The sequence below is a fragment of the Tympanuchus pallidicinctus genome, unplaced genomic scaffold (assembly GCF_026119805.1).
Source record: "Tympanuchus pallidicinctus isolate F22 unplaced genomic scaffold, pur_lepc_1.0 scaffold12, whole genome shotgun sequence".
In the NCBI taxonomy this organism is placed as follows: Eukaryota; Metazoa; Chordata; class Aves; order Galliformes; family Phasianidae; genus Tympanuchus; species Tympanuchus pallidicinctus.
The window spans coordinates 5,864,006-5,883,776 of NW_026294637.1; the positions used below are offsets into that span (position 1 = coordinate 5,864,006).

The window sequence follows — 19,771 nt, forward strand, 5'->3', positions numbered from 1 at the left end:
ACCGAAGGGTCTTTGCCCTGCAGGCCTGATGTCTGTTAGTGCTGCACCATCCACAAGGAGCAGAGGGTCAGGTAAGGGCAGCCTGGCACAGCATCCCCAGAGCCCGGCGCGATGCTTTGGACCAGAAAGTTGCTGAGGACCAGGAAGGAGTTGTTGAGGTCCACGCACCGGTGAGCTGGAGAGGGGCGCGGCGATTTTGTAATGCAGCAGATAGGAGAAGCACAGATGTGGTGTGAGAGAGAGAGAGAGAGAGATAGAGAGAGATACTAATTGCTTACATATTTAAAACAGCATCTTTCGCCTGAATGGGAGGCTCCATTAAGCAAAGCAGAGCTATTAACTGGGGCCACTTGGAAAGCTGCCATCCTCTGTGTTGTGCACGGCTTTTTGCATCGACACAAAAGTACACTGCTGAGGGCAGGAGGGGCTGCTGGCTGCATCCTGGGGTTCCTAGCAGGGATGCTGAGGTGCTCTGCGTGTCACAGCGATGTCTGATGGGGGTCTGTGCACGCACTCCATGGAGCACTTCTCCCTGTGTGGGGATTAAATGGTGGATGGAGCTCATCAGAGCCAATGTCCTGTCCTAGGGATTTCTGCAACTCCTGTTGTAGGAAGAGGAGATGACCAAATCAGCCTTACGGTTATAGGTTAAAAAATACAACACAGGTGAGTGTGGTACAATTACACTGTATTGTATGGAAAATTTACAGTCTAGTATACAGCTTTTGTAATAGAACATATTCAGACCCCTGGAGAGAAAGTGATTTTAGACAATTTAAGTAGCCCCATAATTTACCTTCTGCATACATCTGAGGAAACGCTCATTTTTCTTCTGCTTTATTCTTTCCGGGCTCCTTTTGCTCACCATATTTGGAGCCCCACAGCATGTTGAGCAGGGGTGACCTTGCAGGTGCCACTGGGGCCTCCTGAGATGTAGGATCCCTGCATCTCAGGGAGCACTGCAGCTGGTTCCCGCTGCTCACAAATCCTCGAGAATGCAGATGGAGATATCTGCTCCTGCATCTCTTTCAGCTTCGTCCCAGGTGGTGGCTCAGCTTCTTTTGTCTGATCTTTCTGTTTCGGTGGTGACGTGCAAGAACGGAAAGCTCAAAGGATGCTGAGCAAAAAGTGGGGATTGTTCATGGTGTGATGGGATGGAAGCTCTTTTAGGGGCAAGGATGCCTGGTTTGCTGAGATGCTGAGGAGTAAGTGGTGTTAAAAGACATGCTGGGATTTGACTCTGCTCCTGCATAAGGCAATGGCAACACTGCTATTAGCTATCTCCCTCACAGGGAGGGCTATGAGCTAAGCTCAGTGCCTTTCACTGGGGAGCTCCATTGCTAGGGGTTTTGCATAAAGAGCTGTGAGGTACTGCTTGGAGTCATCTGTTGCTTTATTCCTATGAAAGATGTAGGTCAGGGAGAAAGGTCATCTTTCAGCTGGTTGGGCTTTAAAGGCAAGGACCGGACCCTGGGCACACAGCTGGGCTTTGAGCAAGAAGGCTGCCAGCTCTGTAGGCAATGCAGGAACAGTGCAGCGTGCCGAACTGTTTTGTAATCAATTAATGAGGCTTTGTTAACATCCCCAAGTGCAGCTCTGTAGTGAAAACCTGGGGATTCTGTTGCATTGCTGAGGGCTAAATAGTGTACGATCAGGACTTGTACAATAGCAGTAGCAAGGAGTGAGCATAAAGGTACTGACCACAGGAGCACATTTTACTCTCCGTTTGCTCCAAGTCCATCCTTTACAGCATTCTGTCTAGAACTGTCTGATGAGCAGGCAGCGCATCCCAGTTTAATGCATTGCTCTTTAAGAACTGCAAACTGCTTTGGAGTAATTGCCATAGTTCAAGTATTCACCATTCCACACATTCAATCCACTATGAAAACCTCACATGATTCAACTTAAACAGGTGCGTAAATGCTGCAGGGTTGGGTCCATAAGCATCCAGAGCCACAATTTTACATCTCATTTGTAAGATGGGTTGCAGGAAGATGAGAGCAAAGTGTAGAAAATAGACTGTTGTGATAGAGAGGTATGTTCTGAAACAGAGTAAAAGGCTATTACAGCTTCTCGTTTCTAATAATTTGAGGAAATAATTTTGCATCCTGAACACTTGCAGTAAATACAATATAAGGTGTACTGAAAAAGAGTCTTTGCATAAGAGCAAAGGGAACTGCACAAGCACAGCATTGCATTTTGCGGCTTTGAAGGGAGAAAAGAAAAGAAATGGCACTTTTACATTTTCTTTTGACCTTTCAGAAATAGCAGGAATATGTAACAACCATATTCGCCAACAATAGCTGGGAGGATTGAGGGAATAAGAGTTAAACACCTGGGGACATTTACAAACAACTGACAGAGAGGGGATGAATTTAAGATGTGGATATGAAAGGCGCAGATATGCAGAGAGCGCAAAAATGATACATATTTAAAATGTTTTTAATCCATGCGAGAAGCATCATCGAGAAAGGCAGGTCGAGTGAGCAGAGGAGGGCCATGAAGGTGATCCATTGGGCCAGGCCTATGCTGTGATGAACGGTGGGACCTGGAGCGGGAAGAGGTGTCTCAAGGGACCTTTCTCCTTCCAATCCGTAAGGCTGTAAAACACACGCAAACTTCATCATAGCTGTCAGACAAAGTGAACAAAGTTTACAGCCCATTTTATGCAGCTAAACAGCACTTGGGTGTGATAAACAGTCATGATGGATGGGAGCCGGTAGAAAGCAGGGTCGCAACATTTCATTGCCTCATTATAGGCAACAAGCTGGCCTCTGGGTGTGCTCCCCAATGAAACCTCCATACCTGAAGGCAGGCAACTGCCATGAAGCATGGTGTGTCGTCTCTTCCCCAGTAGGGCCTTTAGCAGGAAGGGAGGAGCTGATGCTGTAGGCTCAACATCCTCCATCTTCCCCTTCCAGTAGAGCACCCTGGTGAAGTATTGGGCATTATCATTCTATCATAAAGAGCACACAGTCTCTTTTCATTGTCATGGAAAAACTCCAGGCTCTGTTTACCCTTGGATACATCTTTTCCAGCCAGATCCTGAGGCAGCTAGCTCCAACAATAAGCTCATTCACCTCCCTCCTGGAAGAAAAAGCAATCTTCTGAAAGGGCTCCCAAATGCCGGACACATTCATAAGTCTTAAGCATGAATATAGTTCATTATTAATGCACAGCACTGAGACACAGCCCTAGCTGAGAGGTGGCCTGATGGTGGTGGTCAGAAAGATCCAGGACTTATCACAGAATCATAGCATCCTTTGAGTTGGAAGGGAGCCTTCAAGACCATTTGGTCCAACTCCCCCGCACCGAACAGGGACATCTACAGCTGATCAGGTGCTCGGAGCCCCATCCAGCCTGACCTGGAGTGTCTGCAGGGATGGGGCATCCAACACCTCTCTGGGCAACCTATTGAAGACTTGTGTTGTCACTCCCTGCTGAACTGTTTCAACAAGCAGCCCAACTTCTCATCCTGTACGATGGAAGCTGGAGCCCTGACAGTCCTTGGGTGGACACCCAAAACCCTCAGTGATTTTCTCTTCCCAGGGATTTTTGCCATTGGAAGAAGTAATCCAAGCCTATCGTGGTCTTTATGACCAAAGTGGTGCAGCAGCAACAAAAAAAGCTTTGGTGGTTTGTAAGAAAGTGTGAGGAAAATTAAACTGTATTAATTTCAAGCTCTATTAGGATTTTAAGAAAGTAAAATCAATAGAAAAGGATGGACTCAATAGGGAACATGACCTTATTTTCCCACTGTCTGAAGGAGAAGTGCACACAATAGAGAGACAAAAATACGCATATCTATAAAATCAGATCGGTTTCTTCAGAGTAAAAGGAGAGAAGTTAAAATGCTTTTGTAAGCCGTCATTTTTGACTGACACTTAGGAGACATGTCCACAAGGAAAAAGAAAGGTAAATGCAAAAGCAAAAAAAAAAAACCCAGCAAAAAACCCCCCTCAAACTGAACACCATCAACAAAGAAACCCAACCCCATCCATTAGTCTGTTCCCTTTCTTTCTCTCCTGCAGTAAATGGTAAAATGGTGTGATCCGTGCAATATTTCATCAAATATGACTTACCATTGTCAGAGCAAAATGTTTGATATAAAACAAGAACGATCTTTCTTTCTTTTTGGTCAGATAAGCTGGTTTGGATTCATAAAAATGCCACCTCACAATGATATTGATAATTTGCATGTGAAAAGCCTTCTACCTGGTAATGAAAACAATTTTTCAGTTTTACCACCACTAGTCGCAGCAGATAAGGTCTGCCGTCCTCCCCCTCACAATTAACCACACTCACACACAAAAAAATGGGAAAGGTAGAAAATGTGTGACAACTGCAAACTGCCCGTTATCTGAACCCGATGCTAAGGCAGTGAGATCTGCAAATGGATGGAGCTGGCACGCTTCTCCTCTCTTGAAACCTGCGTGCCCACTCTTCACCCATGCTCTTCCCACCCCACAGAGGAAAAATGCTCTCTGCAAGGCCGTATTTTCAGTGACTCAGGATGTGTGACGTGTGCTCAGTTAAACATGAAGCATTCCCCTTTCTTGCATATAACTATCAATTATTTGAATTTAACTGCACACTCCTCTGAGATCATTCCAAATTGATAAGAATTTCTCACTTACAATGCTAGATGTAAAGCGTCTGATAAACAGATAGAAGTTTCAGATGCCAAATTCAGACCCCATCTGTTTTTTAGTTTTGTCTTTTATCTCAGTTCAAAGCTCCTAAAACGTGGCTTTTCTTTCTGCAGAACACCTTCATCAGCGCACTGCTCTCTGAATTCTCTGGCCCTTAAAGCACAGGTCAAATCTGAATCTCATTGTGGCCTGCTTCGAGTTGGCAGGTTTGATTAATTTTGTCCTGTACTTGACAGAAGCCCAATTACTTTCCACAGCAGCGACACATAGGTAAATCTACCCGGTTTGGATAAACAATTCTGCATGGGAAATGAAATAAAATGCATATGGGCACAGAGCAGATTTCCAGGGAAGTCTTGTAGGATTAATTAGGGATAACAGGCTCTGTTCTCACCCGTGAGATGTCCAAGTGAAGTCCTGCCCAGAGAGGCTGTGGATGCCCCGTCCTTGGAGGTGTTCAAGGCCAGGTTGGATGGGGCCCTGGGCAGCCTGGTTTAGCATTAAACGTGGAGTTTGGTGGCCCTGCATGTGGCAGGGGGGTTGGAGATTCATGATCCTTGAGGTCCCTTCCAACCCTGGCCATTCTGTGAAGACAAAGGCTGGAGAAGGTGACTCAAAAATAGGTGAAGAAGGAAGCAGATACATTGACAAACTTCTTTTGGGGCCATCCAAATGAAGGCAGCACTACTGACCTCTCAGAAGTGCATCACAGCAGTGAAGAGCAACCTGGGAAGAACTGGTTTAGTAACTTAGTGGTAATAATGGTAACAGGAAGGCAGCTGGACTCAGTGATCTTGTTGGTCCTTTCCAAACTCGTGATTCTATGATTCTGTGACAACTGCACACAGCTTTCTTGCTCTCCCCTGATCTTCTTGCAGTCTTTGGGAAAATTCTGATCTCGAGTCATTGTTGAAACATAAAGGTTTCAACAGCAATTAAAACATGCAGAAAAAGAAAAAAAATAAATTCTGTGTGCACACATGGCCCTTTGCAAATGAGAACTTTTCTGCAAGGAACACATGAGATTCAGCAATATGTTCCACTTAGCAAAATGACAAAATCTTTAGGGGTATGTAAAGAGCGTAACCTTTTATTCTCTTCACTTCTCTTTACCAAGTAAAAATTGCTGTGCAAAAGGCCTTTAATGTGAAACCTCATTTCAGCTCCAGAAAGGCACTTGATTTCTGTCTATAGAGATTGTCATTTTGCTCCCCCCATCAATAATGAATGCTTTTTTCTCCTCTTTTATACTAATATTTCTCATCCTTCATGTCCTTTGTACTGTGCTGAGCTGCTGACTGAATTGCCCAGGCTTCAGAATCAAGAAATTGCTCAAAGAGTAAAGCTAGGCAAAGGGGTTTTCCCAAAGATCTCCAGCTAGAAGACGCAGGGAGCACAGCCCTGGATCAGCCCCACCTGTGCCAGCAAGAACTGAAGTTCTCCACCCAGGACTCACGTAAGAACTTGCCTCTGCGTGAACACAGCCAGATAAAAATCACCTACACTTGATCCAAAAAGCTCTTTATGCATTGCAGTCACACTCCCATTCTGAATCCTACGTAACAGTTCTTGCATCCATGACCTTGGCTGTGCAGCACCATGCACATGGAAAGGCACCTCTTTGCAAACCCCATGCACGCCCCTCAGGAAGGGAAAACTTCAGTGCAGCTTGTGCCTAAATATGGTTTTTGTTTTAATCTTAGATCATCAGTTTCCTTCGTGATGAGGAATACAAGGGACTGATCCATTGCTGGATTCCACCTAGAGCAGCAAGACACCATCAGAAGGGAGACTGCACATAATGCTCTTGGCAGGTTTAAGCGCTCTGTACAAACGTAGAAGGAGAGAGAGAATGAGGGAGAGAGACCAGAGGCATGTAGCAGACTTCCTGACCTAGTGATTTATTTATGGCATTCCTAGAGGGGAGGAAGCCATGCAAAGATCACGAGCCTGCACGCTGCAGTAAGTGGCATGCTGGCGTATATTTAGCAAGCAACACAAGGCACTAAATCCACAGAGGATGGGAAATGTTTCCTTTCTTTGTGAATGACTGGAGTCAGGGAATGAGAGAGTTGTATTTAGAAGAGCAAGAAGGATTTCCCTTGCTTCTTTCAATAAATAAATTAATGCTTCTGCCAAGATTTGCCTTTCTTGCTTCCCTGAAAGCCAGAGTGTTTCCTCTCCCAGCACTTACCTCCCCACGCTGTCCGTCTGTCCAACCAGGTTGTTTGCAGGACTCAGCAGGGAGGTTTGGGAGGGCTGTGTGAGAAAAGCCTCTTCTCACACCGACATCTTCGGGAGATAAATTTTCCTGCAAGCTGCTGTCTCCATAGTAGGTGAACAGTGAAAGAAGTGTTGCAGAGAATAGGCCTCTGGTACAGCTCAGAAAGATGCAGAATCTGTGTCAGCTGAAACAGCAGCAGTGTTCATCAGCCTGATGAATCCCTGCATTGGCAGATGGGAGCATTTGTAAAGAACAGTATTGCACGTAAGGGAACTGCACGGAGATGAACCAAACTCCCCTAAAAGCCTGATTTTGTGAGGTGCTGCGTACCCACAGTTCCTGATAAAGAGCCCAATACTTGGCCATGGCTCAAACCACTGTAGGCAGATGTCCCCCACGTGGCTCACTTTTCTTCCAGCCCAGGACCAGTTGGCAGTGGGACCTGCAGCAGCACACTGGAGACTGCACCATGCCATGGGGACAGCGATGGGGGCGTGGGGTGTTCGGAGGTACTTGCCAGGCTGCTCACATCGTGAATCATTAAGCACTAAATGAACACAAAACTCTCATTTTAGAGCAGCATAATTGGACCACATCAGAAACAAGATGCTAAGCAATAGCCTGGGAAAACCCTTTTTGTTTCCAGATTTAGCTCTAGCTTTTAGAATTTCAGAAGTGGCAGAACCCATACGGCCTGTGGGCGACACGGGGCACCAAGTCTCCCAGCTGCCTCTCCAGCTGCTCAAAGATGAGGGTCTGATGGTTTAAAGAAGGCTTGAGTACATTAGCACTGATTTGACTTGAGGAGCTGGATTTAATAGGCTTAATGCTTGGACTTGCATCCCAATCAAACTTGTCTGTTGTTCATGGTGGCAGAAAAAAAATCCCATTTATAGATGGGAATATAATGATCAATCAAGCTTTATCGCTCCTGTTTCCATGCTAGCAGCTTATAACCACATAATAAAAGCACATAATGAAAACATCATAAAAAGGCACAGTAAAAATATATTCACCATGCAAGTACTGCCATCTTAGCACATCCCAGATAGAAAAGCTGAAGAATTGTTCTTGAGACTTCTGGCGTGTCCTATTAACCTCTGTAACACTACATCACACCCACCCTTTCCACTCAAGGAGTACAGTCAATTGAAATGACAGTGGTTGTGGAAGGTGCATGTAGCTGTTCGGATTCAACAAACTTAGAACACAAAAGGCCTCCAGACAAGTTTCGCCTTGGCAAATTTGGGTGAGGACAGCCTCTCCAACCTCCTTTGCTGTAGCAAGGCTCTTACTGGAAGAGCAGCATGAGATGGGTGCTTTGTCAACACTCTTCTTCCCTGTGGTTTAAGTGAAAGGTGCATATTCACAGCCACTGCTCTGGTTTACCATGAAGGACACACAACCAGCTTGCACTGTCTTCCTGCCCTGGCTTTATTTCTCCTTTACCAGCACCCTTACTCTGCTTTCTGCTGTTTTTATTCACTTCAGGTAGCTTTCATGGTGTTGTGTTGAGATATCTTGGAAATGGTAGCCACACTCTTGGATTTAGTTTTTCTCCTGCTTCACAATCTGGGGAAGTTGCTTGGATCAAAACCTAGTGTAGCTGGCCACCAAATGTGCCCTCTTGCCTCCTCGCATGTTCCTTATGCTCACACAGTCACTAAAGTGAGCAGATAAAACAGAAATCAATCATCAGTCCCTGTATGGACTTTGTTCCTTGATACAATGGTGACAAAAGAAGCATCTCTCACTTTAACAACCTGCACTCAAATCCTTCTTACTTTCGAAGATTTGTGTTTGTTTTTAAAGCCCTCATTGCAGTGACACTCTGAACTTAATGACTCAGCTACAGGTTGACTTGCCTTCTTTTTCTTTTTTTTAAACCACAGATGTTAGTAGTAACATCTAGGATGTCTGCACCTGGTTATCTTCGAGATTAAAGGCAATATTGTTCCCAGTTTTTTCCAACTGCTTATTTTGTGTCTCTGGAAGCACTCTGTACTCATGTGGCTTTGCTTTTTTTTTTTCTTCCATTACTTGTCTCTCCTTTGTTTGCTTGACACATTCACGCAGAGAAAGGGGAGAAACATAAACTAGGCAAATGTGATTTGATCACAGAGCTGGCGGGGGGCAGGCGCAGTCAATCATGCTGCCTTGAACTCTTGTGTGCAATCAGCTGGAGCTTGGCTGCACAGAGTCTCGTGAAATTACACAACACAACGATGCTGATCCAAAGCCTGCTATCAAGTGATGCCTTCATACGGACTTGGGAGCAGGCACAGTGTGTAAATAGCCCACCCCTTACATGCGGGAAAGCTGAAGGTTTGTTTACCAAAACTGTGGGCTGATTCAGATGCAAAACAAAACTTTCTGGCCACCTTTATCTCAGAAAACATCAAACCTGAACTCCCTAGGTTTCCTTTAGACTTATGAAAAAAACAGGTTGCAAAGCAAAACCCCTGTCAGCAAAACATTGCAGGCTGAGGCGAAGCTGACCCCCTCACACCAGCCCTGAATTAGGTCCCTGGGATTTTAAGCATTCCTTTATCTACTGAAAAGGAATGTTAAAAAGTTTAATTGGCATGTAATGAGATAACTGTAACAAGTTAATTAGTTCTCAATTAAATTGCGTTTACCATACGTTCTGAATGTGTTGTTAGCAATTAACGACACCTAATGAACTTGCAGTAGTGACTGAGTTTACAATGATAAGGAAAATAATAATAGTAAAGCTCACACGTGGCTTCATAGCACATTAGAAGCAACAAATGATTTAATAACTGTGCGGTTAAATCACCACATCTCCTGCAACCGCTAGAAGGGAAACAACCAATAAATTCATTCTGGCATTTCTAACAGAGTCTGGTAGGAAACAACTGGCTTTCATGACAGGCCTTCCCAGGAAAAAGAAATCCCAAAGGGCTGCAGAATTCCAAAGGAGAATGGGAAGCGAAGTTGCACGATGAAGTCAATTATGCAGTTTAGACTTAAGAAAGCAGAGTTCAGCTCATGACAAATGGTTGAGCCTGGTGGGATCAGATGGAGATCCTGAGGTGGAAACCCAGGTAGATGAGAGAAAAGGGTTAAATTCTTTCTCAAGATCCCTTAAGCAGTGAGTATATGGAGAGCAATTTGTCTCTGTGCTGCAAGTTAACCTCCTCTTAATGCTTTGCACCATTAGAGTGCCACACTGAATAGGCATTAGGCAGGAAAAAAACCCTACAAACTAATTTACATTTTAATGAATTTTTAATTGAACCAAAATCTGTTGTTTCTGTTTAAAGATGCAGTGTTGACTTTGTGGTCTGTGCTGCTGAGAGCCAAGTGGGATCTTAATGTGATAAAAACAATGATAACGCTAAGCTTAATTAGGTCTGAAAGCGTGCCTGGTAAAGTGGCATAGAATATGGGAATAAAAACGTCCCCTTCCCACCTCGAACCCAAGCAGCTGGACTGGCTACAGCAAGACCAAAGCCAAAACCATTACTTCTCCCTTGTACCAAAATCAGCCAATATGCCAAAGAAATAACTAGTCCCATGAGCAATAGGATCACCCACAGTCAGCCCTACAAGTTTAGTTCCATCTTCTCCTGCTATTAAGATCCAGCTGTAATGATGGGCAGGGCCAGCTGGGCTTTCTCTAATCACTTTTCTTATCGTAACAGGCTGTATAGAGATGCCAAAGCCTGGGAGCAGCTCTTTCCAATGGGCACTGGCTCTCACTGCTTTCTCTACTTACTGTTCAGGAAAACAAATGGATTGTCAGCTTATCTGAGCCTCCTGCAGATGAGAGACCAGAGAAATGCCCTTACATGGGGATTTCTGCACTTGGATTTAATAAAAAATGCCCCACAGTACCTAGGTGCACTCATTTGTTCCCTCTCTCTGGGGTACCTGTAATTCTGTTCTTAAGGCATTTCGTTGTGTTTTTAACATCTTGTACCAAGTGACTCACCAAGCTGACATACATATATATCTAACACCTCAACGAAGTAACAACAGAACAGCTATTTTAACACCAGTTTCTTGCAGGTCCTCCATCCTTCCTCTGGCTGCATTTGCCCCTGGGAGGGTTGCTCTGCTCACAATGGCTTCTGCGTAATTAAACTGTATTATTATTAATTATTATTATATGCAATATTCTGGACCTTTACCAATTTATTAGGTTAGTACGATGACTATAAACTGAATACACTCCTCAGCTCACAGAAGGCCTGACACTCTTGTGAACCCAAACAGAACCACCGTGTTCAAAAACAAGCTATGGCAGCAACTTTCAAAACCTGTTAAAATCACCCTGCGAGCTTCATCTTCAGTGCCCTACTGCTACCTACCATGCCCTGCATTTTGTAGCAATTTGGTTCACTATTGCTCTGTTAGAACACTTGAATTTATATTGTGTATGAGTCACTGGCCTTCAGCGCTCAACTTTGTCCTTTACATTACACGTGGCGTTATTTTTTACTTTTAAAAGCAAGAGTGCCCCTGACCAATCTATTGTATTCACTCAGCGTGGGTGGGCAGTGATTTAGCTTCCTGTTAACATGGGCTGGAAACACATTCCTCCCTAAAGAGAGCAAATTTGACCCTAAAAACATGGTTTGGTGCAGAACAGTTGAGGCACAGACCTTCCTGTTTTCTTTAGCTGGACGTGGAGAGCAACAGCTCTCCTCACCTCACTTTAACTTAGAGAGTTGTTCCTGCCTGTCCCTTCTTGCTATGCATATATACAGCAATTCCTACTGCTGTGCAAACTCTGGCTTCTGCAGATAAGCTCTAAGCATGCGTGGATGCCACCTCATTATGCTTTCTGTGTTCTTCAAAAAGGCCCTTTCACCTGTTTCCCTCTTCACCTGCCTTGTTTTTCTCTCTCCACTCTTCCTGCTGCTGCGGGAAGCTGAACGTCGCATCAATTGAGTGATGTTCTGTTTCACTCTGACAGTTGCTGAGATCTGTGGCCATCTGGAGGTCCTGTGGCACCAAGCAACGGACCAGACAGCCCATTCCCTCCTTGATGAACCCCAGCAGTGTGGCTATCAGGTCCTGATGAACAACACAGCTGGTAGAGGTCACCTCCCAGTTAGCTTAGGACATTCCTGAGAGCTTTTTGTAGATGTATAGGCTGTGGCTCTGAATTAAGCTTGATCTGGGTGATACAGGCTGTCAGGCTCATCTTTCACTCTGCTGCTTTCAAAGGTGTAGTGATACTCGGTAAATCCACCCAGATGTCAGACAAAATAAATGCCAAAGAGGCGAACCACCATTATTTACTGCTGAGAGTGTTCAAGGTGGGAAGGCCCAGCAGCACTGGCGCCTGCAAACCAGCCCTCATGGCAGAGCCAAGGGAGATGCACTGGGTGTGCAGCCACGTCTGAGATTTTCAGAGCTGACTTGGTGCTGGTGACTCTTGCGCACACCTGAGAATGGGAGAGGATGGGATGAGCTGAGCAGGCTTTCCCTCAGCTTTCACACAGACTGGGCCCAGGCAGTATTTCCAGAACAGCAAAAGCTGGATCTCCATTCTCAAGCTCTACCATTCACAATTTATTTGTAAAACACAAAAAAGTTGTTTGTTTTTTTTTTTTATGGGCTAAAAAAAAATCTGGTTAATTGGCTTTTTACCTATTTAGATAAATAGCTCACTACTGAAAAGGCGCTTCTGAAGGGAAGGGTCTCTTAGGATTTATTTCAATAGTTCCACATAAAATCTCTCTAGATCTACACCAGAGTTCAATCAAACTCACTGATATGACACTGCAAGCTTTGCCTATGCCTTTTCACCTGCTTTTGCCTCTGTTCCACCCAGTCTGATAACAACTTCAAGCTACGAGAGCTCCATGCCTCCTCATAATGAGTCCACTTGTATCACAAGTAGGATACCTGGATGAAAAATATTGTCAAGATCCCATTTGTTAAAAACATCTTTAGTTCTCAGACAGGGACGGTTTTGTGGTGCTATTTGGGGTAATGAGGACAGTCTGAGGAATGTAGAGCACCGGTTGCAAGACAGACGCATGCAGAAGAGGCTGCAATGCTAAGTTGAGGGAGGGCAGCTTTGGCCGATAACTAAACAGCTGGGGGATGCCATTTCTTTAGAAATTGAAGCCGGGGTTCACCTGCCAGGATTTTGTAGCCCAAAGATTCTATTGAGTACATGGCTACACTCCCATTTCCAAGCCTTAGGTCAAGTTAATTTTGTTCCCCTGCCCTGCAGTGAGGGCAGTCATAGAAAAGCAGCCTAAGTGGATTGATATAAATTGACTCCAGCAGGGATCAAAAACTCTTTGGAGATTAGGGCTGTGGTCTTCTTTGAATATAGATAGTTACTACTACAACAGAGCCCTGTCTTTGGTTAGACCTACTGCAAATTAATAAGTGTAATAAATTATATAATGGATGGAAGATCTTAAGCAAAACACTTCTGTCCAAAAAGGCAGAAGTGATTTTTCAATAGCATACTTTTCAGGTTTTCACCAGGTTTCAGCTGCTTTTTGAATAATGAAGTAGATGAACAAATGAAATACATATGCTTAAACCATGATCCTAATTGAAACACATTATGGTCGAACAGGCCACGTTCTACCCAGGCAGAGATTAGTGCGATAAAGGAAGGAACAAGATGGAATAGTGCTTCAGAAGCGTTTAAAAGCTCTTTCCATTTGGCAGGAGTGGCTCACATTTGCAAAACATTTATTCAAGTCTTAGTTGAAAATAAATCCTTGAATGTAGCTATGCTATTGAGAGGTTGCAAAGTGGCAGTGGCCTCTTTAATCATTGTCCCATTCAAGCTCTAATCAGCATAGCGTATGCAAGGATGAGTGGTAGGAGATGAGAATTCACCTCCTCAGCAGGGTAAGGTTGCATGTGTCTCTTCTTTCTAATTAGAAGCTCTATTCAAATGTTAATCAGCAACACCATGATTAAGGAAGATTAAAGAGAATACTTGGACATTGCTTCACTGATGTGGCTAAAGAGATTTTTTCTTTCTTCGTGTCCAATAAGAGTGTTCTGATGGAAGTCAGTTTGCTTTCCAAGTCTGGTTTAATTCCCACACCTTCCCCCCTCCATGATGCTGCAGTGATGGAGGGCAGTTATTTCTGTCCAAGACTTTCTGTCTGTTTTAAGCCTTCAGAGTCACCGGCCCATGGTTACATCACTGTTCTGCCAAGATCATGTTAAGCAACTCAGCCACAGCAGTCAAGATGAGCTTGGGAAATACTGAGGGATGACATCATTTCAGTACTTCAGCTATTCCCTTTTTATCACATCTCTTCTCTATGGGCTTCTGAACTGTCCTGCTTACATTTCCCTTTAGAGAAAGGAAGAAAGTTACTGGAAGAATGAGAAGAAATTAAGAGTCCAAGCTGCAGTCAAGGAAGAAACATTCTTATAACTCACAGACATATAACCTGGCAATCAGAAGGGGCAACACCACTGGTGATTGTGTTAGGATGGCTTCGGGATGTTAAGATGACAGACAGAACAAAGAGGGACTACAGAACTAAGGGGCACTTTTAGATCCATAATTTCTCTTCTCTCCCTTATTCAAAAGGAAAAGTTGCAACTTAACCAGAGACATCCTTCTCCAGTGTCCTCTCCAAGGTGCCTACATCACATGCTATGTCGTGCTCAGCATTGCCACGTCATTCCCAGTGCCTTCCCATGCCTCACAATTAGGGGAAACAAAAAGCTCTCTTGTCTTTCTTCTGAGAGATGAGCTCAGCTGGCATAAAACGAAACTATTTGTCTAATGGTCTCATATTTGGAAAAAATCTCTTCAAAAAGACAGTACTGGAACTGGCGAGAGCTCCAAATACACGAAGTGACTTAATTAAAGGTGACAATTTAAACAAAACATTTTAACGGATTGTGACCTCATTGAGAATTTGTATTCTACCATTACAAAAAGTTAGCAGCAGGTGAGACCGTTATACTCCAAATCTCAAATCAAATGCAACTGTATGCTCCACTCCCAAATCAAACACGACTATAACTGAAATCCTAGCATACAAATATTACTCTGTGAACTCTGGTTCCAGGGTGTACTCCCTTCATTTGCACTTTCAAAAAACAAAAATCAAAGCAATCAGTTCATTTCTGATGGAGAATTTGGATGCTACCTCCTGCATCAATGCATAATCCTCAGCACAGGGTTCATTAAGCTGTAATGATTCATGACTGGCTCTTCCAGCTGGGACTCAGGATGGATTCAGCCCTGAGTTGCCCTCGTTATCTAGAGGCATTTAGCTCTGGGGGGTGACAACACACAGATTGCTGTGGATAATTTTGAGGCTGACTCTGCACTGAGAAGTTAAGTGTTGACTTCAGCTGAGTTTCTGATGACACAAAATGAGTGCAGACAAGCAGGGATTTGACCCTGTGCTGTATTTTATATATTATTGGTAGGTTTTTTTTTTGTTTTTTTTTTTTTTTACCCCAAGCAATGTCTTAATTCTACTTGGTATTGTACAGAGGAAAAAAGTTGTGGCAATAATAGGCTGTGTGGTTCCAGTGTACTTCCAGAGCAGATTCGCTCCTAGAGTCAGCTAAAGGTTAGTGCAGAGTCATCAGGGACTTCTGAAAATTAGGGGTTTTCAAAGTGTACAATTCTCATCTTGAGATGCTGTTAGCAGTCAATACCCAGGTTGAATCTTCAAATATCAGTTGGGCCTTCAACATACCTTTATGTCACACTAATAGACATTCTCAGCTGCCATCACTCCAAACAGTGACTTTTTGAACTGGTGTCCTGTTCTATCTAATGGAGAGAGAATGCAATCTTGGGAGACATATCTGTGCTGGATTTGATGTACCCAGCGTGGATAGTAATGATAGCAGAGGTCTGATGGAATAGACAGTTGTGTGAGCTATACAAATTCATGGGCTGCCAACCCATGGCAACATGCACATCACTCGACTGGCATTACTGCTGGGACCCACACAAAGTAAACTGAGTGTGGCTAAATCAACCTACTTGTGTGACACTTACATGCTGGTATATCTGCACATGAAATCAGAGGAGAACTGGAATGGTAACCAGAGGAAGGAGAATTGAAGCAATTTAATTGCCATTCTCACAGCAGAAGAATGGAGGAATCATCAAATGGATGGAAAACTAAGTTAATTAAGCAAACAGGTAAACACTTTAACATATATTTAGCCAAAATAATAACAATAATTTAAAAAAATATATATACATTCAAAAGCCAATAAAAAAAGATGTAAACACTGGCCCCAAAGTGCATACAATACCATTACCTAAAGATGAAAAGGTCACACCAACAGAAATATCTCTATATGAGATGTGGGTGGGCAACCCCCATGTGAGCAATGCTACCTACTGCAAACTGTCAGGATAACACTGAGCACTTGTACTCTTGGTTCCCTCAGAGCGTGCCAGCAGACCGAAAGGAGCCACTCGGCCTCCCAGCTGCCCAGGTCACCAGTGTTTTATTGCTGTCACCACAGCTATGGCCACGTGGTGCAACTCAGGGCTCTGCAGAGCTACATGAGCAGCTCAGAGCTGGCTGCATCTGAAGCCCATATGTAGAGACATTTTGTCTGCAGCAGAGGTGAGTCATGTCTTAGGGCAGCCTTGGGTCTCTCCTTCCCACTCGCTGGGGCACTGACATTTTGAGAACTCAGCCTCCTAAGGTAAGGGTGAAACGTTCTTGCTAACAAGCCAGCTCATCTCCATCAGGCTGAGACCAAGTGGTGCCATTCAGCTAGGAGCATCCAGCAGAGACCACTGCATCAGCACTGTCCTCAGCAGCTTAGCAGAAAGACTAGGGAAATAGGAATTCCCTGCCTTCCATTTCTCCCACCTAACAAAGGTGGTGCTATGCATCAGACCCCTTCCACACACCTGATCATTGGGCACATTTCTCTGGCAAAAAAAAAAATTCCCTCAAAGCCTTCAATAAAACAAACAAATCAGAAAGCCACAAAACACTGAGGTTTTGATCAGAAAACATTACATTTCCCACGTACGTAGAAATATACACAAATCCTACTACTTACTAGTCCCTTTCTGCTAATAGGAGCTCCAGAAGACTTCTTCCAACCTCACTTCTCAGCCTGCAAAGAAATGAAGACCTTGATTGATGATCACAGGCAGATGTGGTGAAAGCATCCCAATCACAGGCACAACACTGCTGCCTGAGTAATGGATTTCCCACCCCCGTGGGAGGCAATGCTGAGCTTGCTGTTCTGGTGGGCAAAATCCTGCACCATCAAATGTACACAAACAGCTGAAAGCACACATTATGTGCCAAGAAAAAAAAACCGAACACATAAACTCAAAATCCCTCCCTAGCCTTGTCTGTCCTCCTGTTAACATCCCAGAGTCAGTGTTAGCCTGTTGCAGTCATTTGTTTTAAGGTTGTGCTTGGCTTGACAAGGAGTCTAGACAGAAGAGTGCTCCATTCATCTGACAAATGTCTATTGCTCTTCTCTGCACTGAGTGAATCTTAGAGGAGTCAGTGCCTTGAAGGCAGAGCTCAGCCCTGCAGAAAAGCCAGACGAGGACTGTAGGACAACCAAAGAAAGGTCCTGGTTGACTGTGACAGATATCTAGAAGCAGGGAGGAAGGTGCACATCTTCCTCTGGAGGAGAGCAGAGACCTTTCAGTGAGCCATGACTACAAATCCTGTTTCCTAATTGAGAGTAGAAGGAGCAGTGGATAAGCTGCCAAGGCCAGTGTAAATGAAGAAGGATTGCTTTTTCAGGCAATAGATCAGAAGTTAGGACATTGCTTTATGCAGATCTTTGCCCTTACACATACCTCTGAGTAAAGGGAGAACTGCCCGAGTCTGGACCCCAGTGGGACCCAAGCTGGGTCTCTGATGCTTGCACAAATCAGCAGCAACAGCTGAATTTTATGAACGTATATTCCAAGATGCTGTAATTGTCACCTCCCAGCTGTTCTTTGCCACCTAAAGGCACCTAGTGCATCCTCTTTGGCACATGCAGCCATAAAGCAGTCACTGGGTGCCTACTTTCTTATACTCACTGCAATAGCTTCAAACAGCTTCTGAGCCAACACAGACTCTTTCAGGGATCACCATGGATTCTGGACCCGTGTTTGTCATGCACATTGGAGAAACAGGAGCAGCCCACCAGATAGAATGGTCCCGCTTTGCTTCCAACCTCCTAACACTGATACAGCAGAGCTTAAAGCAGCAGTAATCAGCTATGGAGTCACAGAAAGACAGGCAGGCCCGGCTCATTTTAGATAAGGCAGCTGTGAAAAAATGACAGCATGATGGACAGCTGCACGAGAAGAACTCCCTGTGCTGTTAAGGTCTTACAAAATGAGGCAACTTCCCATCCAGTGCTCTTGGTGAACTCGAGAGCTTCAGCTGTGAGCTTTTCTCAGATGATGCCTTCCAGGTGGGCTCCTTCTCCCAGGGAACTGAAACAGCAGAAGGGGAATGAAAAGCAGTGAGGGATGTGACTGTTTTGGGATAGAGAGCTCTGGAAGCAAGGACAAACGTGCCAGTGAGTTTAGGTATTGTTGTAGCACCCATTCTCTGTCTACTCACCCCAGTACTCCATGTTATGAAGGAGGAAAGATTTAGGTTGGATGTTACAGGGAAGTTCTTTACAAGGAGAGTGGTTAGGCCCTGGAACGGGCTGCCCAGGGGGGTTGTGGATGCCCCATCCTTGGATGTGTTCAAGGCCAGGTTGGACGGGGTCCTGGGCAACCTGATCTGAATGTGTATGTTTGGTGGCCCTGCTAGGCAGGGGGGTTGGAACTACATGATCCTTGAGGTCCCTTCCAACCCGAGTGATTCTGTGATTCTGTGATTATGCATACATGTCCATGCAGTAGTCATCCAAAGGCCAAAAATCTGATTCTAAGGGCCAATGCTGCCAGTCCAAGGGTTCACCATGCAGGCTGGCTCCTCTTGCTGCAGAAGAAGGGCCGTTTGCCCATCCATTTTCTATGCGGGGAGATCAAAATTTTTGGCTGCAGCTCTGAAAGCTCCTCTGCCGATTAAATATTTATTATGACATGTTGCCTAGCAATGACCAGATTGCCCTGAACATGCAGGAGATAAAATATACTACAGGGTGCAGGAAGCAGGGAGAAACAGTGGAAAAATAACTCCAAACAGCCACTGATTCTGTTGGGTTTTGGGACTATTTACTAGCAAGAGATGAAAAATAGATTTTGCTCAGTAAAGTGTTGGATTGGTCCGACTAATTTCACCAGCTAGGTGAAAGGCTTACAGGGATAAAAGCAGACAGTCGGGAAAGCAGTTGGCTGTTATATAGCAAAAAGGGTTATTTTTGTCACTGCTTGGTGATGTGTGTCCGGACGGCACGGTGCTGTGGTGTTGTCTTCCCTCTTGTTGTCAATGTGCCAGAGCTAATTAAAGCGAGCTGGGCCTATCCGTGGAGTGGGATTTACTGAAACAAACTAATCAGGGAGGCAAAAATAGCCGTGAATTTCTGCCGTTCTGAGGGAATCTGTCGGCTTGGAAAGAGGACGGCAGGGAGAGCCGACATCAGATGTCTGTTCTGGCATCTGATGCTCCTCATCCACCCTGCTGCATATTCTGAGCACTTTCAGGATTAATTTTTTTTGTTATTGTTTTTCACCCCCAAGATTGAATCCCGTTTCCAATGAGCTGAACCAACAGGTGAGAGCTGTAGCGTTTCTGAAGGGCATCCGCTTTAGGAAAGCTGTCAGTATGTCTGCCTTGTGATGGTAGTCAGTATAAAAGAGAGGGAGAAAGGGGAAAGAGAGAAGTTCTTTTTCTGTGAAAAGAGATCATCTTGCGACTTCATTTGTGGTGTTTGTTTGCCGGAGCCTTTGCAGAGGCCAGCTGTTAATAGATGGGCTGCATGAGCCTTCTCATTCAATTTATCACCAGGCTTGCACAAA

General features: G+C 44.5%; 1 long non-coding RNA gene across 1 annotated transcript; it reads right to left on the reverse strand.

Annotated features, from left to right (window-relative positions):
• Positions 1-616: 616 nt before the first annotated feature.
• Positions 617-17,389, reverse strand: LOC128075447 (uncharacterized). The gene is made up of 4 exons (XR_008203818.1): positions 16,900-17,389; positions 5,047-14,188; positions 3,018-3,087; positions 617-2,930 (listed from the first exon to the last, which is right to left on the reverse strand). It is a non-coding gene; the product is annotated as an uncharacterized LOC128075447 (long non-coding RNA).
• Between the last annotated feature and the right edge of the window lie 2,382 nt (positions 17,390-19,771).